We start from the raw sequence: 12,284 nt of genomic DNA on the forward strand, positions 1-12,284 counted from the left end.
TTATATAACATAGCCTCTACATAGCCTCTCCATCGCCCCTTAATAGCCCCTTACCTTTATTTATATAACATAGCCCTACATAGCCTCTCCATCGCCCCTTAATAGCCCCTTACCTTAATTTATATAGCATAGCCCCTACATAGCCTCTCCATCGCCCCTTAATAGCCTCTTACCTTAATTTATATAATCCTTACCTTAATATATATAACATAGCCCCTACATAGCCTCTCCATCGCCCCTAAATAGCCCCTTACCCTAATTTATATAACATAGCCCCTACATAGCCTCTCCATCGCCCCTTAATAGCCTCTTACCTTAATTTATATAACATAGGCCCTACAAAGCATCTCCATCGCCCCTTAATAGCCCCTTACCTTAATTATATAACATAGCCCCTACATAGCCTCTCCATCGCCCCTTAATAGCCTCTTACCTTAATTTATATAACATAGCCCCTTCATAGCCTCTTCATCGCCCCTTACCTTAATTTATATAACATAGTCCCTTTATGGCTCCTGTACAGCCTCTGTAATTGTATTGCCCCTTCATTATAGAAGGTAGGGCATTAAGGTAAGGAAGGAATGTGACCCTCTACAGTTTTAAATTTAAGTTTTAAAAGGATGACAAGGATGACAACATTTATAAAAGCAAAGCTCTGAAACGGTAGAAAAAAGTTTAATAAACATTAATAATGTAGAGTGTCAGAACTGAATAGTCAGAACATAAATTTAAAATTCGAAACAAAATTGTAAGTAAATTTATTGAGAAATTGCTTACATGCAGAAAAATGCTTAAGGACGTACTCACATTTTTTGGACTTGATTATAGATATGATTCGCTTATAACATTCTATTTTGTTGTCCTAGGAATCAGTATCCCAGAAATCAGATTAATCGGATAATTTTGATACATAAAAATTTGTTGTAAGTTAATAATTAGTATGCTTAAAATGGACGTACGGATATTCTGATAATGATTATAGACTTTCTAAATCGTACCTTTCTACTACAGGAATCACATATCCTTAATATAGAAAAGCTTTGCTTTTAAAAAGTTAAAAAGATTTTTTGAGGGGATGGGGTAATATTTTTCTTGGGGTGAATTTTCTGGGAGGGTGGAGATACCCTCCCTCGAAATAATTATAAACCCTCTATGAACTTAAAAGAAGCTTCACTGTAAAGGAGAACCATATAGGTTCAGCGGTTAGCTTTTCTACAGACAAAAAAAGATTACTACTTTATATAATAGGTTATGAAAAAGGAAAAAAAAGCAAGATAACAAACATTCACAAAAGCAAAGCTCTAAAATCAGGAGGTCAAACATAAATTTTGTTAAAATTAGCGTAAATCTATAATACAAAGTAGAATGATGTCTGTCCAACCGTCTGTCTGTCTGTCCGTCTGTCTGTCCGTCTGTCAGTCCCTTAAGATCTCGGTAACCACTGAACCGATTATATTCTACTATTCAGGGAATATACCTACTGGTCCTGTGGTGGTTTTAGGCTATTTTCTTGGGGGGTGGGATACCCCCAACCCCCCCAAAAACAAAAAAATCCCCCCCCATTTTTTTTTGCTGAAGATTTTCTTTGTCCTATTACGAATTTCGCCAAAAAAAATTTTTATCACCTCTTGGGGCAAAGCCCCTAGAGGCTAGGGGCAAATCTGCTAGTATAGAATATAGTAAAAGGGCATAATTTTATTTTTAGTATTTGATTATAATACTAAACCTTGTTGTCCTAAGAAACATTACTCCAAAACCCAGATGAATGGGACAATGATATTATACAAAAAAATGGACGTATATACTTTCTAGTAATGAATATAGTATTGTACCCAACTGTTATAGAAATCATTCTGCAAAGTTTGAAATCGATAGGATATTTATAACATGTCTAAATTAAAGAAAATGTCGTCTAACCGTTTGGACGTACGGACAAACCAATCCTTACTATAGAAAAGTTTCGCATTTAAAAAGGAAAATTATAATGAAAATATAATGAATTAATAAAATAAATATAAATAATATAATAACATAATAAAATAAAGAAAAAAAAAATAAACTAAGAGAATGAAATTTTTTAGTTAAATAGAATATTGAATAAGGATCATATAATGGACAAACAGACAAAGTAAGTTATAGATCAGACTTTAAGAGAATATGCTATTACTCAAAGATTATCACGAAACCTAAGTCTTTTGAAGCATAATTGAGAGACAGACAAAATAATTTATAGACTGGATATACATATGTCATGGGAATATTCACTAAAAATCTCAACAGTCTATCTTTAACAATAGCAGAGAAAACCACATGCTTAACTTAATGAGAAGAGCAATGACGAAAGGACTAACTCTAATTGTAGAAAAGTTTCTCTTTTAACAAAAAAAGTATTTTTTTTGGTCTGAAGCTTAAAAATTTCATAAACTGACTAAATTCTCCATTTAAGGGAAGCTTCACATAGGTCATGGGATGGTTTTTAGCTTTTTCATTTTCAGATTTAAGCCCCTAATTGGTTTAGGCTATTTTTCTGCCTCCTTACATTAAAAAGAGCGCAGCTGCAAGTGAATAAGAAAAGAGAAATATAAAAGAAGAATACATATTATCCTATTGTATAAAGTAGTAAAACATAAACAAACGTTGGAGTGGACAAACCTAGGAATGGGACAATCGTCGGAGTAGACATTGCTTATGTAAAACGCAGGAGTGTCTTTTATTTCATTTATAAGATAAAAATCTTTCAAAACAAAACAAAAAATCTTGAATATCTTTTCTCACAGACTGAGATTTTAAAATCAGTCTGACAGTTTTCCAAAGTAGGTAAGTTCTATCGAAAGGCAAAGGTTTGAAACAGATAGAACATTTCATTAAACTAAAACATATTTTTTTCTCACATTGTTTACAACTGTCAAATATGTTTTTTTTATATGCCTAACCCCTGCAGGGGGCTTATTTGTATATTTATATCTTAACCTAACCTAACCTGTGTAGAAATAACTAAACAAATGTTGTTGAAACCTAATTTTTAAGATATTATAGACACTTCTGCGTTTTACTTTTATAATGTCCACTCCGACATTTGTCCGAAATATCCTGCGTTTGTCCACGTTAGTAAGGCTTTCTGTTCTGAAACTTAGGATCTCAATAACTACTAAACAGATTGGGCTTTCTATTTCAGGTAAGCTTAATATTTGTCATGTAATGGCTTTAGGCTATTTTATTTTAAGTCGAGGGATGGTTTTAGGCTATTCTATTTTAAGTCCTGGGAAGGTTTTAGGCTTTTATTCATTCCCCTTTGAATACAGAGCCAATAGATGCTGGGGGCGTAGCCGCTAGTCGATATACAAAGTTTTTTTTTGTCTGTAGCAAAGGATCTCGTTTGGTGCTAAACCGATATGATGTATGTCTGTCTGTCTATACCGTAGGATCTTGCTACCCGCTGAGTCCTGAGATGATTTTAAGATAGTTTATTTTTTTTCCTTATAATAAAATAACAGGATATTTGTCCATAAAAAGCGAAGCAATATGTTAACTTTTTGTTGTTGGAACTGTTATTCAGTTGATTATACCAAGGATCTAAAGGAATAAGACAATGGCCGATAAATTTTTATCCATCCCTAATAACGATACACAAAATTGCAACACTACAACCAAAATATGACAAAAGTCCCCAAAGTTTTGAGCCAACGAATAAGAAAACTTCATTATAAAACTTTGGAGACTATTGTAAAAATTGCCTAATGTTTCCTTTCTCCCTGAGATTATACAGACTATCCTTAAACTAATATTTACATTAAAGTAACAGGATGTTTATCAGTATCAACTGAACCGATATGCTTCTCCTTTACATTGAAGCTTATTTTACTCGCAGGAAAAGTTTTCATTTTGGGGAGGGGACCAACACTTTCAGCCCCCGGAAGGTATCACTTCCCTTAAATTCTTAACCTTCCCCCTCCCCCCCCCCCCTCACCACCACATCTATTCATTAAAGTACTCCTAGGGTCATCTATGGGATTAGCCGTTAGTGACTTAAAAATAATTCAAGTGCAATGATATATTTACCAAATTAATACTATAATTTTGTATATATTTTTTATGAAAAAAAATTATTTTGTCAAAGGCAGCCAAAAAATAAGCAGCAAATATTTCAAAAATGCTCTGATAATCAGAGATCTACAGGGATAAGACGATTGTCGATAAATTGATATATATACATATATACAGTGTTTTTTTTTATGAGAACTTTTTTGAAAGCAATTTTACCTTACTTATAGTTATCAGAATTTAATGATTAATGGCTTATTCTCTTCTTTTTTTATAACCTTTAATAGAAAAGCAAAAAATATTTCAGTTTTTATTCAAAAAGTACAGTAAATTAAAAAATTTAAAACTTAGGTGTCAACATCTAAAAATGGTTTTAGTGCATTTTTCTTATAATCTACCTTTGCAAGAATGGCTGCAAAACGCTTCAAAGTTGAGATATAGAGCTAAAAATTTATATAGATACTATTTGTGACATGTACTAGAACATTTTGAAATTTGAAGGCCATATCTCAACCAGGGAGGGAATACTGGCCCCCCAATGTACTCCCTCCATTCTTGGAAAGGGTAGAAGATTTGAGCATAAGAAAAATGCGCTAAAACCATTTCTCGTATTCATTTGAATCCGGTGGATAGGAACCGGTTCTCATCCATACGAAAAAACTATGTCTAGCATCGTATTATATCCAGCTTTCTACGAATATAGATATGTACAATCATAAGATTAAACCCAGTTTTTTTAGCCGGTGCCTTCGGCACCTCGGGGCTAAAAAAACTAGTTTTAATCTCATAATTGTACTTTCTATATCCGCGGAAAGCCGTTTATAATACGATGCGAGAAATAACTATTTTAGATGTTGACACCCGTGTTTTGAAATTTTGAATTTACTGTACTTTTTAAATAAAAACTGAAATATTTTTTTGCTTTTCTGTTAATGGTTATAAAAAACGAAGAGAATAAGCCATTAATCATTAAATTCTGATAACTATAAGTATGGTAAAATTGCTTTCAAAAATGCTCTCATAAAAACACTGTATATATATGTATGTTTATATATTAATTATTCCCATTGATGATTCACAAAATTACCCCTTCTTTAGTTTAGAATTAGTGGTTGAAACATTTAGACACTCAACTTAATGAACTAAACAATCACAAAACAATAAAAAGTCCCCAAGGTTGTTAATCTAACGAATAAGAAAACGGTATTATAAAACTTTGGAGACTAGACAGCACTCTTGGATAAGCCAACTTATAACACTTTGGGAACTATCCCAATCCTCCCTGGCGAAATGACAATGAGATTTTTTGGTAAATTTGTGGCAAACTTTATTCTTAATAAATTAGCACTTGCCAAAATTATACTGGAGAGATATTTCATTGAAGAATAAATCTTTTTTTTTGCCCAAACTTTTCGTCAGCCAATAATAACAGATAAGTTAAACATTGTAAAAATAATATAGTAACTTAACTCGAGTTGTCAACGGCAGAAATTAGGTCCTGAGATGGTTTTAGGCCTGGAAAGGTTTTTAACAATTTTATCTGTATTTCTTAAAATAAATTAACAGAATCTTTGTCTGTATGTATGAATGTCTGTCTGTACCGAAGGATCTTGCTAACCGCTGAACCAATATGGTTCTCCTTTACAGTGAAGATTCCTATAGGTCCTGAGATCGTTCTCCTTAATAGGGTAGCTTCTCATAGGTCCTGGGGAGGTTAATAACTATTTTATTTTAATCCTTATAATAAAGTAACAGGATCTTTGTCTGTATGTATGTCTGTCTGTACCTTGCTAACCACTAAACCGACATGGTTCTCCTTTACAGTGAAGTTTCCTATGGGTAATGAGATGGCTTTAGGCCATTTTATTTTTAATCCTTATAAAAAGTAACAGGATCATTGTCCGTATGTATCAAAGAAGATCGCTAACTGCAGAACCGATATGTTTCTCCTTTATAGGGTAGCTTCTAATAGATCCTGGGAAGGTGTATAACTGTTTTGAAGGAGGATATAAGGGGCTATTAAGGGGCGATGGAGAGGCTATGTTATATAAATTAAGGTAAGGAGCTATTAAGGGGCGATGGAGAGGCTATGTAGCGGCTATGTTATATAAATTGGCTATTAAGGGGCGATGGAGAGGCTATATAGGGGCTATTTTATATAAATTAAGGTAAAGGACTATTAAGGGGCGATGGAGAGGCTATGTAGGGGCTATTTTATATAATTTAAGGTAAGGGGCTATTAAGGGGCGATGGAGAGGCTATTTAGGGGCAATGTTATATAAATTTGGGTAAGGGGCTATTAAGGGGCGATGGGGAGGCTATGTAGGAGCTATGTTATATAATTAAGGTAAGGGGATATTAAGGGGCGATGGAGAGGCTATGTAGGGGCTATGTTACATAATTAAGGTAAGAGGCTATTATGGGGCGATGGAGAGGCTATGTAGGAGCTTTGTTATATAGATTAAGGTAAGGGGCTATCAAGGGGCGATTGAGAGGCTTTGTAGGGGCTATGTTATATAGATTAGGGTAAGGGGCTATTAAGGGGCGATGGAGAGGCTATATAGGGGCTATGTTATATAAATTAAGGTAAGAGGCTATTAAGGGGCGATTGAGAGGCTATGTAGGGGCTATGTTATATAAATTAAGGTAAGGGGCTATTAAGGGGCGATGGAGAGGCTATATAGGAGCTTTGTTATATAAATTTAGGTAAGGGGCTATTAAGGGGCGATGGAGAGGCTATGTAGGGGCAATGTTATAAAATTAAATTAAGTGGCTATTAAGGGGCGATAGAGAGGCCATATAGGAGCTTTGTTATATAAATTAAGGTAAGGGGCTATTAAGGGGCGATAGAGGAGCGATGTAGGGGCCATCAAGTTGCAATGTAATATAAATTTGGAGAAGGAGCGATGAAGGGGCGATGTAGGAGCGATGAAGGAGCGATGGAGGAGCGATGTAGGAGCGATGTAGGGGCCATCAAGTTGCAATGTAATATAAATTTGGAGAAGGAGCGATGAAGGGGCGATGTAGGAGCGATGAAGGAGCGATGTAGGAGCGATGTAGGGGCCATCACAGTACAATTTAATATAAATTTGGAGAAGGAGCGATGAAGGAGCGATGTAGGAGCGATGGAGGGGCGATGTAGGAGCGATGGAGGGGCGATGTAGGGGCTACAAAGTACAATGTAATATAAATTTGGAAAAGGAGCGATGAAGGAGCGATGGAGGGGCGATGTAGGAGCGATGGAGGGGCGATGTAGGGGCCATCAAAGTACAATGTAATATAAATTTGGAGAAGGAGCGATGAAGGGGCGATGTAGGAGCGATGAAGGAGCGATGTAGGAGCAATGTAGGGGCCATCACAGTACAATTTAATATAAATTTGGAGAAGGAGCGATGGAGGGGCGATGTAGGAGCGATGAAGGAGCAATGTAGCAGCGATGTAGGGGCCATCAAGTTGCAATGTAATATAAATTTGGAGAAGGAGCGATGAAGGGGCGATGTAGGAGCGATGAAGAAGCGATGTAGGAGCGATGTAGGGGCCATCACAGTACAATTTAATATAAATTTGGAGAAGGAGCGATGAAGGAGCGATGTAGAAGCGATGGAGGGGCGATGTAGGAGCGATGAAGGAGCGATGTAAGAGCGATGTAGGGGCCATCACAGTACAATTTAATATAAATTTGGAGAAGGAGCGATGAAGGAGCGATGTAGGAGCGATGAAGGGGCGATGTTGGAGCGATGTAGGGGCCATCAAAGTACAATGTAATATAAATTTGGAGAAGGGGCGATGGAGGAGCGATGTAGGGGCCATCAAGTGGGTTGTTATATAAATTAAGGTAAGGGACTACAGAGGGGCGATGGAGAGGCTATAAAGGAGCCATCATGGGGCTATAGCATAGCCTCTTATCATAAGAGGCAATATGAACGCCCCTTTAAAGGAGCTATTAAGAGGCCATGAAGGAGCTATAGCATAGCCTCTTATCATAAGGGGCGATATGAACGCTCCTTAAAAGGGGCTTTCACATCGCTCCATATGATGAGAGGCTATGCTATAGCTCCTTGAAGGAGCTATAGAAAATCATCGCTCCATATGGAGGGATGTCGTGAAAAGGAGTATACCCAAAGTTTTTTTTAAATCTTTTCGGATAGGATAATTTTCTCTCTAAATATGATTTCTTTGGGGAAAATAACCTTCCTAAATAGTTATAATCTTTCCCGGGACCTATTAGGAGCTTCAATGTACAGGAGAACCATAATGATTATTTGATTAACCCAGGTGGTTTAGTTGAGTGGGCAAACGTTGCCACCACTAATTGTAATCTAAACGGAGTAATTTGGTGCCTCATCTTTGGGGATTAACATTAATATACCGGCCATTTTCTTATCCATTTAGATCCCTTGTTTAAATCTATACATAAAGAAATAATGCTTCTTTTAATATACAATCCTTGATGAGGGGTACACCACCCATGCCCCCCCCCCCCCCCACCAAGTTACTATATACCCTTAAAACACAATTCCCATTATCCATAATCTTGGCTAATTTTGTATGGCGCAGTAAGCACAGGGATGGACAGGACAATGGCAGATAAATTAAAATTACTTAATTTTTTTCAAGGGACCAAGAGGCCTAAAAATTAATGGGATTGATTAAGTTATGATGGCTCATTTCTTTATTCAAATCAAGGGGAGGGAGGGGATATCGGAAAGTTATTTCCATAGTTCAAATGAGTTGGCTTTCAAATTTTTGGCACTTCCATTAAATCTTGATTGGTAGGTACAAACCAGAGTTGGATTCTTAAAAAAAAAATGCCTCACTAATCGCTGAGTGGGGCAAAATTATTTTCATTAAAAATCCACAAAATCACATTAAAAATCTACAAAAGTTAAACTATTTCATAGTAGGGTTATTAACATAAGATTTTATTTAATTTTTGTAGATTTTTTATGTGATTTTGGAGGAATTTTCACGAAAACAATTTTGCCCCACTAAGCGATTAGTGGGGCAATTTTTTTTAAGAATCCACCTCATAAGTCCCAAATATTTTAATCTACAGACAGAAGGCATAATTTTGTTATTGATAATGGTGTGAATCATGTCTTATCCCTAAAGATCCCTGATTAACATCATTTTAGTTTCAGATGCAAAATTTGTTTTGGAAAGATAGAGTTCAACAAAATCATTATACAAAAGGATTATAATGACGAGTTGATATATTATTACTTGGATGTTGCACCAGATTTTCATAATGTACTCTAATGAAGTGATACTCGCAGCTGGCTAAAATAACGATACCCCCATTCAATAAACCCTTCACCTCTTACTGGATGAATGAACTGACCAATAAATGAGGTCCATATTAGCAACCTAAATTAACGACAATATGCAAATATTCTATACACATTTAAGTAGGCGTTGGCCTTAAATCAAGGGAATCAAAAATAGTGGCTTCAAAGTTTCGAACCTGTTCGATCTTTCTAACTCTAAACACAGTTTTTCGTTGGAAAGGCTTTGAAACTGTCTGCTTGATTAGATCCAGTCTCAGGCATACTGAGAAATCATGTATGGCATCGCATTACAGACAATTTTCCACGAACATTTTTATGATAAATGCAACCTTTATGAGCAACGTACTTTTTATGAAAACTGTATTTATGACAAACGTACCTCTTATTACAAGTTTACCTTTTATTAAAAATAAAAACGGTTTTTGTGACAAATGTTTTTATGGAAGTGTAGACTTGCTATTATTTACCACAATTAGTTGCTATGCTATACAAAAAAAAACATTTAATCTACTTAAAAGCAGCTGAGTATAGGTAAATTTCATTACTTTTTACATGTATTTTCTTATCCTGTAATATAAAGAAGTAAATTTGTTCTTAGAAAATTAAAATTTCGATCACCAACAAACTGATTGAGTTATCTATTTTAGAGAAACTTCACATTGGTCTTTGGGTGGATTTAGATCATTTTTTCCACCCTTCCCTAAACATATTAATACAAAGCAACTAGATGCTAGGGGTACAGCCACTGTCTTATAGGTTTAAATATACTACCCATAATATTCTACTCACGCCTTTACTCTAATTTCATTAGAGTAATTTTCAACAGTTTTTTTTTTATAAAGATTTAAATAAATTCTGTTTAGACAATAAAGTAAAAGAATAGAGGTTGCACGAGCTATTTGTAACTCTACACTGGGTGAAGGTCCTGTGCTGACTTTCAATTGGGTCTTTAATATCAGCCAATAGCATTGGAAATAAAAACACATGTTTTATTTGTAGGTTGTTTTATTGCAATTTGATTGGGTGGTTTCAAGCTAATAGTTTACAATCTTATGAACCAATAGTTTTACTCTACAGGGGGCAATTTTGTTTATTTTTATTAGGGATGTCTATGATCAGTCTAGCATAGTACAAGTCTAATGGTTAGGTACCCAGAGAAAGTTACAATATAGGGATAATCATATACTTGTGTCACTCTGTCATGAATATAGGGATAGCACAATGCACGATAAATTAATTCCCATTCCCCAAAACTCTTTTTAAAAGCGAAGCTTTTCTATAATTAGGGTCGGTCCGTCAGAGGGAAAGCTTTCTTTGTTAATTTAATCATGTTGGAATTGTCCTATCGATTTCAAATTTTGCAGGGTGATTCCTGTAGTAGTTAGGTACGATTTAGAAAGCGTAGCAACTCTATAATCATTATCAAAATGTCCGTACGTCCATTTTAAACATGTTGATTTTTTACAAATTTTAGGTGATCTAATTATCCGATTGATCTGATTTTTAGTATATTGATTTCTGGGACAGCAAAGTACAATATTATAAGCGAGGCAACTCTATAATCAAGTCTCTAAAAATGTAAGTATGTCCTTAAAGATTATCCTGTATCAAGCAGTTTTTCATACTGACAATTTTGCTTCGACTCTTATACATTTATATTCTGATTATACAGTACTAACACTATACAAGTGTTAATGTCCGTTTGTCCTACCGTTTCAGAGCTTCGCTTCTATGGATGTTGTCATCCTTGTTTAATACACAGAAACGGTATTTCTTGTATTTGAGGATTAATCATATGACAATAACAATAAATAAATCCTCCCTTTTAATTTTTAAATGAAAGTACGAACTTTCTGATAGCGATTATAGAGCTGCTACGCTTCTTAAATCGTACCTAAATGTTATGGGAATAATCATGCAAAATTTGACATCGATAGGACAATTCTAACATGCCTAAATTAGCGAAAAGAACTAACCTTTATGGACGGACATACAGTAATTATAGAATAAAGATTCGCTTTCAAAAAGAAAGGTGTGCCCTGTATCGTAATTAATAAGATTGATAACTCTATAATACAAGCATGTCCGTATGTCGCCCCTATTGTCCCTGGTGATCTTTCAATGCTTTATGAGTACTACTACCCAATAACTCCCTCACCAATTTATGATCCAACTTTTTGAAATTGAAAATATCCTCTGTTTAACGTAAGATAAAAACGTAAACCTGTCTAAAGATTTCAATATTTACTGAACCAATTGAGTTCTCCTTTTTAGGGAAACTTCACTTTTATCCCAATATGGTTTTATGCTATTTTATTTGCAGACTTTTGGAATTGTTTTAGGATATTTTTTTAATCTTACAATACAACGCCCCTTAAAGCTAGTGGCGTAGCTACTATTATATTATTATTAGCTAGTTATAAATAAGTTTTAATGATAAAAATATCAATGGAAGCAACTAATGTACAAAAAATCTTGCTAAACAATTGTAAAAGTGTCCAACCCAAGATGTTTTTGCTCCCGCTGAGAAATGGAACAAAATTGCTCCGGGGATTTTTCATACATACAGCAGCCGCAGGGATTAGTTCTCTGAGAAAAAAGTCCTGAGCTGGATCTTTAAATCATTTTAGTGGTGAACCAGATCGGGGTGCGCCATAATTCAGCCAATCACAGCGCGGCATTTTAAAAATGCCGCGCTGTGATTGGCTAACATTCTGCGCACCCCGATCTAAATCACCATTAAAATGATTTAAAGATCCAGCTCTGCTACTGACCAAAGGAAATGGAGAAAGTTTTTCACCTTTAGAGGTGATAGGTTCGAATCTCGGCTTTACACCACGTCATAACTAAAGAAATCACAAATTGTTCCTACTGCTGCTTTGCAAGGTGCGCGACATTAATGGTTAAGAGTATGGGGAATTCCTTGGCCCATAACAGGCGTAACTCATTACCATA

This window comes from Acartia tonsa, chromosome 7, assembly GCF_053477335.1.
Source record: "Acartia tonsa isolate MP-2025a chromosome 7, ASM5347733v1, whole genome shotgun sequence".
Taxonomy (NCBI): domain Eukaryota; kingdom Metazoa; phylum Arthropoda; class Copepoda; order Calanoida; family Acartiidae; genus Acartia; species Acartia tonsa.